The sequence below is a fragment of the Oncorhynchus keta genome, chromosome 26 (assembly GCF_023373465.1).
Source record: "Oncorhynchus keta strain PuntledgeMale-10-30-2019 chromosome 26, Oket_V2, whole genome shotgun sequence".
In the NCBI taxonomy this organism is placed as follows: Eukaryota; Metazoa; Chordata; class Actinopteri; order Salmoniformes; family Salmonidae; genus Oncorhynchus; species Oncorhynchus keta.
This window is the reverse complement of record NC_068446.1, coordinates 1936044-1954982: the sequence shown is the minus strand read 5'-3', so window position 1 is coordinate 1954982 and position 18939 is coordinate 1936044. Positions and strand designations below refer to the sequence as shown.

General features: G+C 41.9%; 1 protein-coding gene and 1 long non-coding RNA gene across 10 annotated transcripts in view; one reads left to right on the top strand and one right to left on the bottom strand.

The window, feature by feature from the left end:
• Positions 1 to 2383, bottom strand: part of LOC118358607 (exocyst complex component 2) — a 104741-nt gene extending 102358 nt beyond the window's left edge. For 5 of the 9 annotated variants that reach the window (XR_008079888.1, XM_052480012.1, XM_052480018.1 and 2 more), the window contains exons 1-2: positions 2171 to 2263; positions 223 to 286 (exon numbers count right to left, since the gene is read on the bottom strand). The gene's annotated coding sequence lies outside the window, so the exon portion shown is untranslated. Of the gene's footprint in view, positions 1 to 222; positions 287 to 2170 lie in introns of all 9 variants that reach the window. The other 4 variants (XM_052480014.1, XM_052480016.1, XM_052480015.1 and 1 more) reach the window with 4 other exon arrangements.
• On the top strand, positions 876 to 9090 carry LOC127911971 (uncharacterized). Its single transcript, XR_008079895.1, has 3 exons — positions 876 to 2107; positions 2212 to 2302; positions 8293 to 9090. It is a non-coding gene; the product is annotated as an uncharacterized LOC127911971 (long non-coding RNA).
• Positions 9091 to 18939: the final 9849 nt, after the last annotated feature.

The following is an 18939-nucleotide window of genomic DNA, read 5'->3' as shown; positions in this document are numbered from 1 at the left end:
GGCTATTTACTCTGCGTTGGTTGACAATCATGTGATCAATCCATAAGGGCATACACAAAATGCAAGAATAACAGATCCTTTAATAAAAGCACAGAGAGGGGGGAAAACACTAAGATAGTACCTATATTACTGTTAGTCTTCATTTTCCAGTTGTTGTTTAACATACTGTATTGCTAGGTGTGATAACAGCAGAGGGCTCGAGTTTCATTAGGAATGTAATACCTTAAGCTGTAGAGAAGGTTGAAAGCTGCCTGTTCAGTCTCGCTCTCCTTGCCCACTGCTCCACCTGAAACAGCACACCAGTGTGCAGTATTTGAGGATACACACACACACATCAACATCTATGCTCTGACCTTTCACCTCTGGGGGTAACACAGTAGGGGGGGTAATGTTTCTCTACCAATAACATGACCCCCTCAACACTGACCTGACACACAAAAAAAAAGATAAATTAAAGACAGCGCTTGCTTATCTGCAACACTTAGGCCAGATCATTTTGGTGATGTCAAAGATTAAAAATCATACAAGGAGCTTAACACAAAATGTAGGCTATTGCAAAGTCTCATTTAGATCAAAAGTCTGATAAAGCAATGGGAAAAAATGTATCCAAGGGGCCTGAAGCAGCAAGGTAACAATCACCTGTTTCAAGACACTGACCTTATAATATCAGCAATATGCTGCTGTAGTGCAATTCCATGGTAACAAAATTATGCTTAGACTCAGTTCACTTTAAAAGCCAAACAAAAACCATTGACTTAAAAGTTTAACAAACCATAAAACTGTATAAAACAAGGACAAATTTGAACAATTTCCACAGAAAATTTTACAAAAACAAATTTAGTAAAGTTATATCAATGCTGAATCAATGTCTCGGGAAGAACACATTCATTTGCATTCCTCAAAACAACTGAATATTAATTAGCATAATAGGCCTATAAATTTACTGTTACACCAAAAACGCCTAATTTCTTAATGAGATTTTAGGATGGCTAGCTGAAGCTGAATATTCCCCCAAAAATTATCATGCGCGAAAACTCAAGAGTGCACAACCAGGCAGGATTTATGCTTTGATTAAAACAATATACAATTAATGCTAATAGTTTGTTAACAGCATCTACGCTTAAAGATCTAAATGCATATTACCATGAAAGTGATTGACATGGAGATACAGTTTGAACGTGTCACCGGTAAAACGTGAAGAATTATCATTCTATTTTGAAATAAATTGGTGTTGAGGGTATTAGAAATGTAACCTTTTCTTTAGACAATGTGGCATAGGCAGACATCGCAATTGGTGGATGCATTTTATGCATATTCTATAATGATAGGCTGGCTATTCAATTGGCTAAATATGTTGGTACAAACTTTGATTACCTTTTTAAAAAATTATTATTACGATCCCTCACCTACAAAAATAGCACTACACCACTGCCCATTGTGGAGTTGAGTTTAGTCGGTTACCATCAATCAAACAAGAGGCAAAGGCTATTAGTTTGACAGGCCATGGTTTCCATTATATCCTACAGAACTCCTCTACATCTGCCTCCGCGTAGTCAAATTTACACATATAAAAACACCGTATATATTTCATGAGACTGGCCTTACAGAGGCCTAGCGCTACGCTACAGTACAGTAGTACCGAATAAACCAAGGAAAGCAGTAGGCAAGACCACATCGTTCAGAAATGTGTAATTCTCTTTGGCAAGACCGTCCCAGGTAGGAATGGAGATTATGTGGTCAATGACCCCTTGATGAGATACCTGTGCGCATGTCAAGAAAGGTGCGCAAGCGAGGTTGATTTTTTGGGGGACATGTCAGATGACACAGACCGCGCTAGCAGTAGTTAGCTAGCGCAACTAATAGTTAAAACATTTCTCAAGTGCGTTCGCTGCCAGACCAATATAATTACTTACACACAAACTTAGACCATCAGACATACATACATACATAGTAACGAAATGAACAGTAAATTGGAAGTTGGAAACTGTTCGCTGGCTAACGTTAGTAGCATGCAAGCCAGCAGGCTAGCTTTGATAACGGAAATGTAAACAATCATCGGAGAATTCTGCAAAATGAGACGAACTAAGACCGTGAATCCAACCCAATGGTAAAATAAAGCTGTCATATGTGTCACAATATTTAGTAAAATAGATAACATAGGGTAACTTACAATGTAGCTGTTGAATTAAATATTCCAGCTAACCTTTTCAGATATCAACTTTGTTTGCCACTTCCTGCAACGCCCAGTCGGTGATGATGTCATCACGCACCCACCTTTGCATCAGCGCAGGAGCTGGGTTGAGTGAGTACAATTTGGTATGGTGTGGATTGGTACTCAAAACACTGTAGCTAAAATGCATTGCACTGCTGAGCGTACAAAACATTAGAAACACCTGCTCTATCCATGATGTAGACTGACCAGGTGAATGCTATGATCCCTAATTGATGTCACCTGTTAATTCAACTTCAATCAGAGTAGATGAACGGTTGAAGACAGGTTAAAGAGGATTTTTAAGCCTTGATACATGGATTGTGTATGTGTGCCATCCAGAGGGTGAATGGGCAAGACAAAAATATGTGTTTCTTTGAACAGGGGATGGATGGTACTAGGTGCCAGGCGCACCGGTTTGAGTGTGCCAAGAACTGCAACGCTGCTGGGTTTTTCACGCTCAACAGTTTCCCATGTGTATCAAGAACTTAACACAACTGTGCATCCCTGTGGAAATCTTTTGACACCTTGTACAACAATTCCCTGACGAATTGAGGCTGTTCTGCGGGAAAAGGGGGGTGCAAATCAATATTAGTAAGGTGTTCCTAATATTTTGTACACTGTGTGTGATGTGTGTTTGTGTGTGTGTGTGTGTGTGTGTGTGTACACTGAACAAAAATATAAACAGTTCCTGTAAGGGAATCAGTCCAATATCAATAAATTCATTATGCCCTAATCGATGGATTTCACACGACTGGGCATGGGTGAGCCTGGGAGGGTATAAGCCCACGGTACACTTGGGAGCCAGGCCCAGCCAATCAGAATGTGTTTTTCCCCACAAAAGGGCTTTATTACAGACAGAAATACGCCTCAGCACATCCTCAGATGGTCTCAGGTGAAGAAGCTGGATTTGGAGTTCCTGGGCTGTAGTGGTTATACATGGTCTGCGGTTGTGAGGCCGGTTGGAGGTACTGCCACATTCCCTAAAATGACATTGTGGCTTCTTATGGTAGAGAAACAAACCAAACATATCCTGGCAACAGCTCTGGTGGACATTCCTGTAGTCAGCATGCCAATTGGACGCTCCCTCAAAACTTGAGACATCTGTGGTATTGTGTTGTGTGACAAAACTGCTCATTTTAGACTGGCCTTTTATTGTCCCCAGCACAAGGCGTACCTGTGTAATGATCATGCTGTCGAATCAGCTCTTTGATATGCCACACGTGTCAGGTGTTTGCTTTATCTTGGAAAATGATCAATTCTTACTAACAGGGATGTAAACAAATTTGTGCATTTGTACGTATGGACATTTTCTGGGATATTTTATTTCAGCACATGAAACAATGGGACCAACACTTTGCATGTTGCACTTATATTTTTGTTCAGTATATACAGTACCAGTCAAAAGGTTGGACACACCTACTGATTCAAGGGTTTTTCTTTATTTATACTATTTTCTACATTATAGAATAATAGTGAATATCTAAACTATGAAATAACACATGGAATCATGCTGTAACCAAAAAAGTGTTAAACAAATCAAAATAGATTTGAGATTCTTCAAAGTAGCCACCCTTTGCCTTGATGACAGCTTTGCACACGCTTGGCATTCTCTCAGCCAGCTTCACCTGGAATGTTTTTCCAACCGTCTTGGAGTTCCCACATATGCTGAGCACTTGTTGGCTGCTTTTCCTTCACTCTGCGGTCCCAACTCATCCCAAACCTACTTTAAAGATTTTTTTTAACACTTTTTTTTTGTTTTCTACATGATTTCATGTGTTATTTCATAGTTTAGATCTTCACTATTATTCTATAATGTAGAACATGAAGAAAAACACTTGAATGAGGTGTGTCCAAACTTTTGACTGATATTTAGTGCATTTGGAAAGTGTTCAGACCTAACTTTTTCCATATTTTGTTATGTTACAGCCTTATTCTAAATTGGATTAAATCTATCTACACACAATACACCCCATTTTGAAATTTAGCTCAGGTTCATCCTGTCTCCATTGATCATCCTTCAGATGTTGAGTCCACCTGTGGTAAATTCAATTGATTGGACATGATTTGGAAAGGCGCACACACCTGTCTACATAAGGTCCTACAGTTGACAGTGCACGTCAGAGGAAAAACAAAGCCATGAGGTTGAAGCAATTGTCCATATAGCGCTGAGACAGGATTGTGTCGACGCACAGATCTGGGGAAGGGTACTCAAAAATGTCTGCAGCATTGAAGGTCCTCCAAAAACACAGTGGCCTTCATCATTATTAAATGGAAGAGAGATCCTTGATGAAAACCTTCTCCAGAGCGCTCTGCAACTCAGACTGGGGGCGAAGGTTCACCTTCCAACAGGACAACCCTAAGCACACAGCCAACACAGGAGTGGCTTCGGGACAAGTCTCTGAATGTCCTTGAGTGGCCCAGCCAGAGCTCAGACTTGAACCCGATCGAACATCTCTGGAGAGACCTGAAGTTATCTGTGCAGCGACGCTCCCCATCCAACCTGACAGAGCTTGGAAGGATCTGCAGAGAAGAATGGGAGAAACTCCCCAAATACAGGTGTGCCAAGCTTGTAGCGTCATACCCAAGAAGACTTGTCTGTAATCACTGCCAAAGGTCCTTCAACAATGTACTGAGTAAAGGGTCTGAATACTTTTGTAAATGTGATATTTAATATTTTTTATTTTTTTATTAGGATAAACGTCTAAACTGTTTTAGCTTTGTCATTATGGGGTATTATGGGTAGATTGATGAGGGGGGAAAAACATTTAATACATTTTAAAATAAATAATATGTCTAAAGTGCTTTCGGAAAAGTATTCCGACCCCTTGACCTTTTCCACATTTTGTTACGTTACAGCCTTATTTTAAAATGGATTAAATAAAACATTTTCCTCAGCAATCTGCACACAATACCCCATAATGACATCACAATACCCCATAATGACATCACAATACCCCATAATGACATCACAATACCCCATAATGACATCACAATACCCCAGAATGACAAAGCCAAAACAGGTTTTTCAAATGTATTAAAAACAGAAATACCTTATTTACATAACTATTCAGACCCTTTGCTATGAGACTCAAAATTGAGCTCAGGTGCATCCTGTTTCCATTGATCATCATTGAGATGTTTCTACAATTTTATTGGAGTCCACCTGTGGTAAATTCTATTGATTGGACATGATTTGGAAAGGCCTGTCTACATTGTCCTTCGGTAATATTGGCACCATTGGTAAATATATGAGCAAAACAAAATATTCACAAAAATCTAACATTTTAAATGAAGCAAAATGATTGAAAGAAATACATTTTAAATCAATATTTTTCCCTGAAAAATGTGTGCCACAATTATTGGCACCCATAGAAATGATTGGCACCCATAGAAATTCTTATGAATAAAATCTAACTGAAGTAAATTCCCATTCTTATTTCACATCTTTAAGTTCACCTGAGTGATTAGGAACACTTAAGTGTTAACCCATGACTTCCTGTTTCACTGGGGTATAAATATGAGGTGACACACAGGCCAAGTTTCCATAGTCATCCATCACTATGGGGAAAAACCTGAGACTACAGTGAGGATGTGTGACAAAAGGTTGTTGAGCTGTACAAATCAGGAAATGGCCATAAGAAAATAGCTCAACGGTTGAAAATGCAAATTTTCCACTATCAGGGCAATCATTAAGAAGTTTAATACAACTGGAGATGTGGGCTGATTGTTAACGTGTGTCTACATTGACCCCAGTGAGGAGGATGGTTAGAGTGGCGGAAAAGGATCACAGCTGGAGAATTGCAGACGATAGTTGGGTCTTGGTGTCAGAAAGTCTCCAAATCTACAATCAGACGCCACCTACGTAACCACAAGTTGTTTGGCAGGGTTGCCATAAAATTGTATTTGTTGTCATCAAACAACAAACTCAAGTGCCCACCAGAGTTGGGTTTGGCGTAGACAGAAAGATAGCCATGCAGAAAAGTAACTCCTTCACCCCACGGTGAAGTATGGTCTTTGATGTTGTGGGGCTGTTTTTCTTCCAAAGGCCCTGGACAACTTATTAGGATATATGGTATCATGGACTCCATCAAATATCAACAGATATTAAATCAAAACCTGACTGCCTCTGCTAGGAAGCTTAAGCTGGACCGTGTTTGGATCTTCCAGCAGTACAATGATCCAAGCACACCTCAAAATCAACATAAAAATAGTTCACTGACCACAGAATCAAGGTTTTGCCTTGTCCCCTGACCTAAACCCCATAGAAAACATGTGGGATGAGCCGAGCTCGGTATCTGAAGGATCCGGAGAGATTCTGTATGGAGGAGTGGTCTCAGATTCCTTGCCATATGTGTTCTCCAACCTCATTACACATTATATGAGAAGACTCTTAGCAAAGGGAGTTTGCACAAAGTATTGAATGAAGGGGTGGCAATAATTGTGGCACACATATATTGAGAAGAATATTCATTTTATGATTTATTTTTTCTTTCAATTATTTTACTTTAATTAAAGGTTAGATTTAATCACCTTCAAGAGTATTGGAAAAGCATTCTTCATGAAGCTGGTTGAGAGAATGCCAAGAGTGTCATCAAGGCAAATGGTGGGTCTCGACCCCGCCCTGTGCAACTGGGTACTGGACTTCCTGACGGGCCACCCCCAGGTGGTGAGGGTAGACAACAACATCTCCACCCCGCTGATCCTCAACACTGGGGCCTCACAAGGGTGCGTTCTGAGCCCTCTCCTGTACTCCCTGTTCACCCACGACTGCGTGGCCACGCACGCCTCCAACTCAATCATCAAGTTTGCGGACAACACAACAGTGGTAGGCTTGATTACCAACAACGACGAGATGGTCTACAGGGAGGAGGTGAGGGCCCTCGGAGTGTGGTGTCAGGAAAATAACCTCACACTCAACGTCAACAAAACTAAGGAGATGATTGTGGACTTCAGGAAACAGCAGAGGGAACACCCCCCTATCCACATCGATGGAACAGTAGTGGAGAGGGTAGTAAGTTTTAAGTTCCTCGGCATACACATCACAGACAAACTGAATTGGTCCACCCACACAGACAGCATCGTGAAGAAGGCGCAGCAGCGCCTCTTCAACCTCAGGAGGCTGAAGAAATGTGGCTTGTCACCAAGAGCACTCACAAACTTCTACAGATACACAATCGAGAGCATCCTGTCGGGTTGTATCACCGCCTGGTACGGCAACTGCTCCGCCCACAACCGTAAGGCTCTCCAGAGGGTAGTGAGGTCTGCACAACGCATCACCGGGGGCAAACTACCTGCCCTCCAGGATGCTTTATTTTGATCATAGCCATAGACAGAACGTGCGTCTACTGAGCTATTTGTTTTATACATTTTCACAATTATTAATTGCTTCTTTGAGAATAGTATCCCTATATCGTCTTGATTGAACTGTAAATTAGACAGTGAAATAGGCTTTTCTGCTGCTAATATTGCCATATTAGAGTTGTGTGCCTGCCAAGCACACTGCAAGAGTGAGTTGGTTTTCTGATGGGGAAAGAATAACTCTACATTTACATTTAAGTCATTTAGCAGACGCTCTTATCCAGAGCGACTTACAGTATAGAGACGGCTATTGATTCTGTCTGTGTTTGCTATGTGTATTGGCTTAGTAAACTATTTAAGATCATTTGAAATTAGAAAAACACATTTTAAGAATTAGGCGATGCTTTGTTTTGCGGGAATTGTAGAGTATTATATAAAGTACAGTAAATGTATAATATCCCTTTGTGAGTGTTGTTCACGGTAAGAATATTGGCTGTTTCATTTTGCATTATATACTCTGGAGTTTGCACTTTTGGGATTATTCCATTGTACCTAGTTACCCAAATCAAGCTCAGTTACTGTTTTAAAATCTTCCACATGGTTCTCTTGGAAATATTCCATGCTCTATATTACTGTGTACTAGAATGTTAAATGTGTCTATGCAGTAGAATGGTTCATGCTGAATATTTATGTGTAGTTGAATGTTTTTGTGTAATGTAATTCTACATGCTGAATGTATCTGTTTATTATAATTGTTCATCGTGAATGTTTCTGTGTCGTAGGAAAGTTCTCAGGGTCATGCCTGGGGTCTGGGGTAAACCAGCTGGATGGTGTGTCTACTGTAAGTGATCATGAAACCCAATGGTGTGTGAAATGGACAACTGGGACTTGGTGTTGGATTTATCCTAGAATCCTCAGCCGCCAGGCAGCCACGCCTCGCATGCGAATAACCCATTATGACTCCTCCCTCTGGACAAAACACCAAAACCCCTCATCAAGTTCATGAAGGAGCACCAGTCAGAGTCGGTATGGGTGATATGTCACTGTTATTCTCTCTTCTTGGCAAAGGGCTACATTAGCCTACCCCTGGGGGCTGAGTGCCCACATCCTCCAGAGTTATTAACCTAAGTTAGATGTTTACCGAGACAGATATCCCCTGATGAGCCCAGAGCCAGATCTCAAAGTATCCACTAACACTCTGCAACGTGCTGTGCCTGGACCTGGGCCAAAGCACCAGAGAGATGGCGTAGTCGCTAAACCACCCGCTCAAATCTCAGTTTGATCCTCCATTATCACATTAACCCTGGCTAATTGGAGAATATAGGTTCCCCAGAGGAAGAGAGGGTATTTGTACTCATTTAGGAACAAATCTCCACCTTTTTATCTGACAGTGTAATCCAATGACCTGAAACTCATGGTTTACAGGCCACATCAGGCCTGTAAATCATATTATGTTGGCTTGCAAGGTGATGTGTAAATCCAAATAAACACTCTGCCATGCCTTGGACAATTTGGTGAGATAAATATGTTGGTACTATCAGCGGTCAGAGCTCCAGTGTGCATTAGAGATGGAAAAAGTACCCAGTTGTCATACTTGAGTAAAAGTAAAGATACCTTAATAGAAAATGACTCAAGTAAAATTGAAAGTCCCCAGTAAAATCCTACTTGATTCTAAAAAGTAAAAGTATTTGATTTGACATATAATTAAGTATCAAAAGTACATTTAATTGCAAAAATATAAATAATTTCCATTTTCTTGTTTTTTAAATTTACAGATAGCCAGGGGCACACTCCAACATAACAGACATAATTTACAAACGAAGCATGTATTTAGTGAGTCTGCCAGATCAGAGGCAGTAGGGATGACCAGGGATGTTCTCTTGATCAATGTGTGATCATTTTCTTTAGGAATATAGGGCTATCCAGAGGAGGATGGAAACTAGGCTACACCACCCTACAGAGTGCTGTTAAGGCTCTGCCTAAACAGTTTTTTTTGCTAAACAGTTTTTTTTGTCAGTTTTAACTTAACTTTAGTCAGTTAAGAACAAATTCTTATTTTCAATGATGGCCTAGGAACAGTGCCTGTTCAGGGGCAGAACGACAGATTCGTACCTTGTCAGCTCGGGGATTTGAACTTGCAACCTTCCGGTTACTAGTCCAACGCTCTAACCACTAGGCTACCCTGCCGCCCCAGAACACAGTGTGTTTTAATCAATTATTTGGTGATGTTAATATATTTAGTGTAGTTTTATCTTTGTCATGTTTCACTATTTGTAATTCTATGAAATTCACTGAGGAGGATGGTCATCCCCTTCCTCTTCTGAGGAGCCTCCACTGAAAGCTACTCTACTCGTGCCAACATTTGACTGTAAGGGTGTCAGCAAATATAATTTACCCTATAACTTGACCCTATTCACTAATGGCAAAGATAATTTAATATTTCCCCTTTCAACTGTGTCTGGTGTTAGCTAGTTACTGGCTAGCTATGTCTTCAGCCAGTTGCATGAGTCTCAGGCCCCTGTATTAGGCTAAGGTTATTGCTATCCGGGTTCCTTAGGACGTCCCTACCCTAAACCCTAACACCTATTTTAAACGTCAACTTCAATAGGGTAGGGACATCCCAGGAATCCCTGATAACACAGACCATTTAGCTAAAAGTAGGCTCTCATAATAAGGCCCTATGAAATACAAATGGTATTGTGTTGAAAAATATATCTTTAATGTTTTAACATTCACTTAGGATCTCACTGGGTGAAGTCCATAGACCTAAAAACGGATGAATGCAACAACCATGTCTCTGTCACTAACAAACACAGTCATGGGTGGTAAATGTACAATTTCATAGTAAGGCAAGGCACTCTGGGAAATATTTGAATAAGGCTTTACACTAAGCAATGTGTTAATTTAACTATGTTCTGGTGTGTATATGGCTCCACAGACTCCACACTTTCAGTGTTGATTTAACTCTGTTATTTTTTACATTTAATTAACACTAGAGAATTTGCTTTGTAGCATTCAAGAATGTTACCTTTGATGTTGAGTATCGTTGACACTTCTGAAAGTTTCTGGCAGACCTCGGTAAAATACATATGTCACATACTTTCAAATACTTGCGCTGTGCTTGATTTGGGTTTACACGGTACAATTGAGCCAATAGAATAGTCTCAAAAGTGCACATTTCTGCTTAAAATACCCCGATCAGGCATATTTATTTTCCAGGTGTGCACTAGAGAGGGCCAGTGAAGAACTCCGCCCCTCCAATCAAACCCTCCCGGTCTCCCATGGCACATACTGTGTTGGCACCGTAGCTCAAACCCTAAAACCCTCTATTGTTCATTCTTTTGTCTTTCATATGTTTTTCCCATGGGCCCCTGGCCAGCGAGAGGAAGAGCTCATTGTAAATATTACTCTCCTCCTCAGCCTCCCTCCCCCGGTCTCACTGAAGTTCAGATCCCAGGGTCTGCATCAAATGAGAGAGAGAGAATCGATCAATGTCAGAGAGCACTCCTATGAGACTGTGTACTGTTTTGTCATAACCAATAGTAATACCTGGGTCTGGGCTGGATTGTGGATTGTTATATACAGTACCAGTGTTTCTTTATTTTCCAATTTAATAGTGAAGACATCAAAACTATTAAACACATACAGAATCATGTAGTAATCAAAAAAGTGTTAAACAAGTCAAAGTATATATTTTATATTTGAGATTCTTCAAAGATTCTTCTTCTTTGCCTTGATGACAGCTTTGCACACTCTTGGCATTCTCTCAACCAGCTTCATGAGGCAGTCACCTGGAATGCATTTCAATTAACAGGTGTGCCCTGTTAAAGTTAATTTGTGGAATTTTAATGTGTTTGAGCCAACCAGTTGTGTTGTGACAAGGAAGGGTTGGTGTACAGAAGATGGCCCTATTTGTATAACGCTCGTCTGAAGAAGAGGACCAAAGCGCAGCGTGGTACGTGTTCATGATTATTTATTCAAACTTAACACTGAAACAAAATAACAAAGTGGAACAAAACGAAACAGTTCTGTCTGGTGCAGAAACACAAAACAGAAAACAACTACCCACAAAACACAGGTGGGAAAAAGCTGAGTATGGTTCTCAATCAGAGACAACGATAGACATGTTAAGCGCTTATGATGAAACTGGCTCTCATGAGGACCGCAACAGGAAAAGAAGACCCAGAGTTACCTCTGCTGCAGAGGATACGTTCATTAGAGTTAACTGCACATCGGACTGCAGGCCAAATCAATTCTTCACAGAGTTCAAGTAACAGACACATCTCAACATCAACTGTTCAGAGGAGGCTGTGTAAATCAGGCCTTCGTGCTGAAATTTCTACAAAGAAACCACCACTAAATGACACCAATAATAAGAAGAGACTTGCTTAGTTCAAGAAAACATGAGAAATTAACCTTAGACCAGTGGAAACTGTCCTTTGGTCTGATGAGTCCAAATTTGAGATTTTTGGTTCCAACCGGCGTGTCTTTGTGAGACGCAGAATAGGTGAACAGATGATCTCTGCATGTGTGGTTCCCACCGTGAAGCATGGAGGAGGTGGTGTGATGGTGCTTTGCTGGTGACACTCTGTGATGTGTTTAGAATTCAAGGCACACTTAACCAGCATGGCTACCACATCATTCTGCAGTGATACGCCATCTCAACTTGCACTTTGTGGGACTATCATTTGTTTTCAACAGGACAATGACCCCAAAACACACCTCCAGGCTGTGTAAGGGCTATTTGACCAAGGAGAATGATGGAGTGCTGCATCAGACCACCTGGACTTCACAATCACCTGACCTCAACCCAATTGAGATGGTTTGGGATGAGTTGGACGGCAAAGTGAAGGAAAAGCAGCCAACAAGTGCACAGCATTCATCATGAAGCTGGTTGAGAGAATGCCAAGAGTGTGAAAAGTTGTCATCAAGGCAAAGGGTGGCTACTTTGAAAAATATACTTTGATTTCACACTTTTTTGCTTACTGTATGATTCCATACGTGTTATTTCATAGTTTTGATGTCTTCACTATAATTCTACAATGTAGAAAATAGTACAAATACGAAAAACCCTTGAATGAGTAGTAAATGTGTTATTTAAATATCCCATCTCCCCCTGAGACACCCTCGGACAATGGGGTCATAACCAAGAAAATAGTAAAAAATTAAGAAAAACCATTGAAGGAGTAGGTGTGCCCAAACCTTCGACTAGTACTGTTGATTGAACAACACATAGACCTCAATTAAATGTGTTGAAATAAATAGAGAAAAAAACATTGTTAAACAAGGCTAATGATTGTTCACAAAGAGTCTAGCTCAAAGGACAGGGAGTGGTTTTGGTGAAATGCTAAGGGGGCCGGGGACTGTGCCCTATAACAGAGTGTTGTGTAAAGGTCATATTGCTCATTTTACCATCCAAGGTTAATATTTTAGAGGTGTTTGAGACCCCATATGACACTGCATGTAGTGTTGCTGTGCCTGTAACGGGCCAAGAGACCAGATGTGGCAGAGCCTGAAGGTAGGGAGGGGCAGATCCTCTTGCTGCACCATGGTGTTTTATTTGTATTTTATTGAACCTTTATGTAACTAGGCAAGTCGGTGAAGAACACATTCTTATTTACAATGACGGCCTACCAAAAGGCAAAAGGCCTCCTGCGGGGATGGGGGCTGGGATAAAAAGAATATAGGAAAAAACACAATACAACAAGAGAGACCTAAGACGACAACATAGCATGGCAGCAACACATGACAACAACGTGGTACTGTAGCAACACAACATGGCAGCAGCCCAACATGGTAGCAGCACAAAACATGGTACAAACATAATTGGGCCCAGACAACAGCACAAAGGGCAAGAAGGTAGAGACAACAATACATCAGGTGAAGCAGCCACAACTGTCAGTAAGAGTGTCTTATAGTGTAGGGTCTCCACACTCGCTCCTACCACCCTGTTGTAGTGAATGCGCGCTTCGGCTGGAATCCAGGGGAGTGGGCGGAGGAGTGTGAGAACTTGGGAAGGGTGAAAGCCAGGCATGCTGCAAGGTTCTGGATAAATTGCAGGGGTTTAATGCTACAATCGGGGAGCCCAGCCAACAGCGAGTTGCAGTAGTCCAGACGGGAGATGACAATTACCTGGATTAGGAGCTGCACCGCTTCCTGTTTGAGGTAGGGTTTCACTCAACGGATGTTATAGAGCATGAACCTGCACGAGCGAGTCACTGCTTTGATGTTTGCAGAGAACGACAGGGTGTTTTCCTGGGTCACGCCAATGTGCTTTGCACTCTGGGAGGGCGACACTGGAGTTGTCAACTGTGATGGAAAGGTCTTTGAGCGGGCAGGCCTGCCTAGGGAGGAAGAGTAGCGCCGTCTTGTTGAGCTTGAGGTTGTGGGCTGACATCCAAGCTGAGATATCTGCCAGACACACAGAGATCCGTGTTGCCACTTGGGTGTCAGAAGGGGGAAAAAGGAGAAAAGTAGTTGTGTGTCATCCACATAGCAATGATCGGAGAGACCATGTCAGGATATGATGAACCGAGTGACTTGGTGTATAGAGAGATGAGAAGAATGTCTAGAACCGAGCCCTGGGGGACCCCAGTAGTGAGAGTACGTGGTGCAGACACAGATCCCCTCTCCACATCACCTGGTAGGAGTGGCCTGTAAAGTAGGATGCAATCCAAGAGTTTGCAGGGCCTGAAACGCCCAGCCCTGAGAGGGTGGAGAGGAGGATCTGATAGTTCCCTGTGTCAAAGACAGTGGATAGATCATAGGAGGATGAAAACAGAGGAGAGAGAGTCAGTTTGGCAGTGCGAAGAGCCTCTGTGACACAGAGAACACCCACCACATGAGTCACTAGTGCGCAATGGAACAAGGACAAAACCTCCCCTAACCCAGACAACACTGGACAATTGTGTGCTGCCCAGCTGCGACAGAGCCTGGACTCAAACCCAGAAACCTTAGTGGCACATCTAGCACTGCGATGCAGTGCCTTAGACCACTGCGACTCTCGGGGGAAACCCTCGATGTAATGATTTAATCTGTTCTTAATTAACCTACTTGCTCTTTTGAGAACAACTGTTTACTCTATAATGTTCATTGATTGCATTTTTGACCATATAGAGTGAAAGAAAAACACTGTAGTGGCTTGTAAGACCAGGTTAGAGTATAGTTGTAGTGTACTGTTTACTAAAAGACTGTAGTGGAGGGATTGGATGTTGACTGCATATTTAGCTCAGGTTAGAGAGTGAGGTGTAGACGCCAATGAACATTCAACCATTTATTTTAGCACCAGAAAACCCGTACCAGCACAGAGAGCAAACACCTGAATGAGAACTGTATTTACTGTATGAGTATTGTTTCTGTGAACAGGTAACTGAAATATTAACATAAAGATGACACAATAGTAAGGCAACACACAAGGCTGTAGGCTTACAGTGAACACAACATAAATGGGTCCTATGGCTTTAGATAGGCAGATAAACACAAAAAGCAATTGTGCTTCTACCCTTTAACAAAGGGCCATGAACATCATAAGTAACATAAAGTAGAACATTAGCATATGAATACATGCCACATTGGCCTAACAATAATTACTTGGGTCAATACAGACCTGAATTAAGTTCTACTAGCAAAAGAACATCCTAAGTGCTAATAAATGCTAATGACTAGAGTTCAAACACATCAAAAGGTATAAGTTGAACCTGTAGCTAAACATTGAAATAGCACATCAGTAATTCATAATCGATTATTCATAATGGCGCCGGAGGGATTGGCTGCCGTTTTACGGGCTCCTAACCAAATGTGCCATTTTGTGTGTGTTTTCACATATTTTGTAACTTATTTTGAACATAATCTTGCTGCTATTGTCTCTTATGAAAAGAGCTTCTGGATATCAGAACAGCAATTTTTTTTCTTTAATGAGTCCGAAGCAAAGGATATACTGCTTCTCTGAGACCAGACCCAAATCCCTGTCATTCGTGTGAAGAAAAGAGGAAAATACAGGGGGCGGAGATCGGAGTGCCTTGTGAGAATTCTTCGGTGAGTGTCTAACACACCACTACCAGCCGTTCTATTGGCCAACGTGAGATCACTGGAGAATAAACTGGACAATCTCCATTCGAGACTATCCTACCAATGGGACATTAAATACTGTAATATCTTAATGTATGTTTCCCCGAGTCTTGGCTGAACGATGACACGGATATTATACAGTTGGCTGGGTTTTTCATGCATCGACAGGACAGAACAGCTATGTCTGGTAAGACGAGGGGTGGAGGGGTGGGGGTGTGTGTCTATTTGTCAATAACAGCTGGTGCTTCCCTGAGGTAGAGTACCTCATGATAAGCTGGAGACACTATCTACCAAGAGAGTTTTATATTTTCTGTAGCTGTCTATTTACCACCACAAACCGATGCTGGCACCAAGACCGCACTCAATGAGCCATAAGCGAACAAGAAAATTCTCATCCAGAAGCGGCGCTCCTAGTGGCCGTGGACTTTAATGCAGGCAAACTTAAATCCGTTTGACCCCATTTCTACCAGTATGTCACATGTGTAACCAGAGGAAAAAACAACTCTCACTTTCAATTTGGCAAATCTGACCATAATTCTATCCTCCTGATTCCTGCTTACAAGCAAAAACTAAAGCAGGAAGTACCAGTGACTCGCTCAGTACAGAAGTGGTCAGATGATGTGGATACTACGCCACAGGACTGTTTTGCTAGCACAGACTGGAATATGTTCCGGGATTAATCCAATGGCATTGAGCATTATACCATCTCAGTCATTGGCTTCATCAATAAGTGCATCGACGACGTCCCCCCACGGTGACCGTACGTACATATCCCAACCAGAAGCAATGGATTACAGGCAACATACGCACTGGGATAAAGGCTAGAGCTGCCACTTTCAAGGAGCGGGACACTAATCTGGACACTGATAAGAAATCCCGCTATGCCAACAGACAAACCATCAAACAACAAAAAGTGTCAATACAGCATTAACCTCTTTAGGCTAGGGGGCGGTATTTTCACGTCCGGATGAAAAGCGTGCCCAAAGTAAACTGCCTGCTACTCAGGCCGGGAAGCTAGGATATGCATATTATTAGTAGATTTGGATAGAAAACACTCTGAAGTTTCTAAAACTATTTGAATGATGTCCGTAAGTATAACAGAACTTACCATCCAGGATTTTATTTGAGGTGACAGTGTTTTCAATGGGTTTTCTAAGTGGATCTAGATTTCTAAGGTACTTGCTTGCAGTTCCTGTCGCTTCCACTGGATGTCAACAGTCTTTAGAAATTGGCTGATGTTTTTCCTTTGTGTAATGAAGAAGTAGGGCTGTTCAGAACGAGGGTCTGTTGTGGTTGGGGCCCGCGACCTGAAAGCTCGCTCCACTTTGTTTTTATCCGCTATCCGCTATTTTTATCCGCTTACTTTATCCCGTCTTAAATTGTATAGATTATTTCCGTAAAAAAATACCTAAAGTTGTATTAGGAAAGTTGTTTGAAATGTTTTGAAAAAGATTACAGGTAACTTATTAGATATTTTGTAGTCATGTTGCACCATCTGTTCTGGATGACTGTGTGATAACGCTCTCGGTAGCCTATGAGAACAAAACCTTTAAACAGGTCAACATTCACAAAGCCGCGAGGCCAGATGGATTACCAGGACGTGTACTCAAACATGTGCGGACCAACTCGCAAGTCTCTTCACTGATATTTTCAACCTCTCCCTGACAGTGTCTGTAATACCTACATATTTCAAGCAGACCACCATCGTCCCTGTGCCCAAGCAAGAGAAGGTAACCTGCCTAAATGATTACCGCCCCGTAGCACTCACGTCCGTAGCCATGAAGTGTTTTGAAAGGCTGGTCATAGCGCACATCAACGGCATCCTCCAGGATACCCTAGACCCACTCCATTTTGCATACAGCCCCAACAGATCCACAGATGATGCGATCTCAATCCCATTCCACACTGACCTTTCCCACCTGGACAAAAGGAACACCTATGTGAGAATGCTATTCATTGACTACAGCTCAGCGTTCAACACCATAGTGCCCACAAAGCTCATCACTAAGCTAAAGACCCTGGGACTAAACACCTCCCTCTGCAACTGGATCCTGGACTTCCTGACGGGCCACCCCCAGGTGGTAAGGGTAGGTAACAACACGTCTGCCACGCTGATCCTCAACACTGGGGCCCCTCAGAGGTGTGTACTCCCTGTTCACACATGACTGCATGGCCAAACATGACCCCAAAATCCTCATTAAGTTTGCTGATGACACAACAGTGATAGGCCTGATCACCGACAACGATGAGACAGCCTATAGGGAGGTATGGCAACTGCTCAGCATTCGACCGTAAGGTGCTGCAGAAGGTAGTGCGTACAGCCCAGTACATCACTGTGGCCAAGCTGCCTGCCATCCAGGGTCTATATACTAGTCGGTTTTCAGAGGAAGGCCCCAAAAAATAAATAGTCAAACACTCCAGTCGCCTAAGTCATAGACTGTTCTCTCTGCTACCGCACGGCAAGCGGTACCGGAGCGTGAAGTCTAGGACCAAAAAGCCTTCTTAACAGCTTCTACCCCCAAGCCATAAGACTGCTGAACAATTAATCAAATGGCCACCCGGATTATTTACATTGAACCCCCCTTTGTTTTTACATTTCTGCTGCTTGCTGTTTATTATCTATGCTTAGTCACTTCACCACTACTTACATGTACAAATGACCTCGTCTAACCTGTAACCCCGCACATTGATTCAGTAACGGAACCCCTTGAATGTTGCCTCGTCAATGTTTTTTTACTGGGTTACTTTTTATTACATTTTTTACTTTCGTGTGTTTAGTAAATATTTTCTTAGCTGTATTTCTTGAACAGCATTGTAGGTTAGGGGCTTGTAATAAGTAAGCATTTCACATCAAGGTGACATTGTTTTCGGTAAATGTGGCAAATGAAATATGATTTGATCAATAGTACAGAATTAACACTCACTTTCATCATGAAAGAATACTCTGATGGCTGCAAAACCAAATAATGTTTGGTCAGAGACGGAAGAGGAAGTGAAACACTCCACTTGCTGTTTTTTATATGGGGTGTTTTTCTGGTTCATTGAAAGTCAATGAATTCAGACCCAGCTGCTGTTGCATGGGTGTCTATGGGAGAGATCCAGTTAAGCAGACCGAAACTGACCATTGCTTTTCAATGGTAAATGGCCAGAGTAAACTACGGTATCTTCATTTATTCACCATCTTTGGTTTGGTGTGCTTGGCAGCCATCTTGGTCGTTTGATTGTCACCTGAGAGGAGGTCATCTTGATTCAGAAAGTTGACACTATCTGGCCAAACAGTTCTAAACATTGGTATTTTTTATGGGAGCATTATAGGAACTTTATCTTAGCAGATCAGCTTACATTGAAGAATTGGGAACACA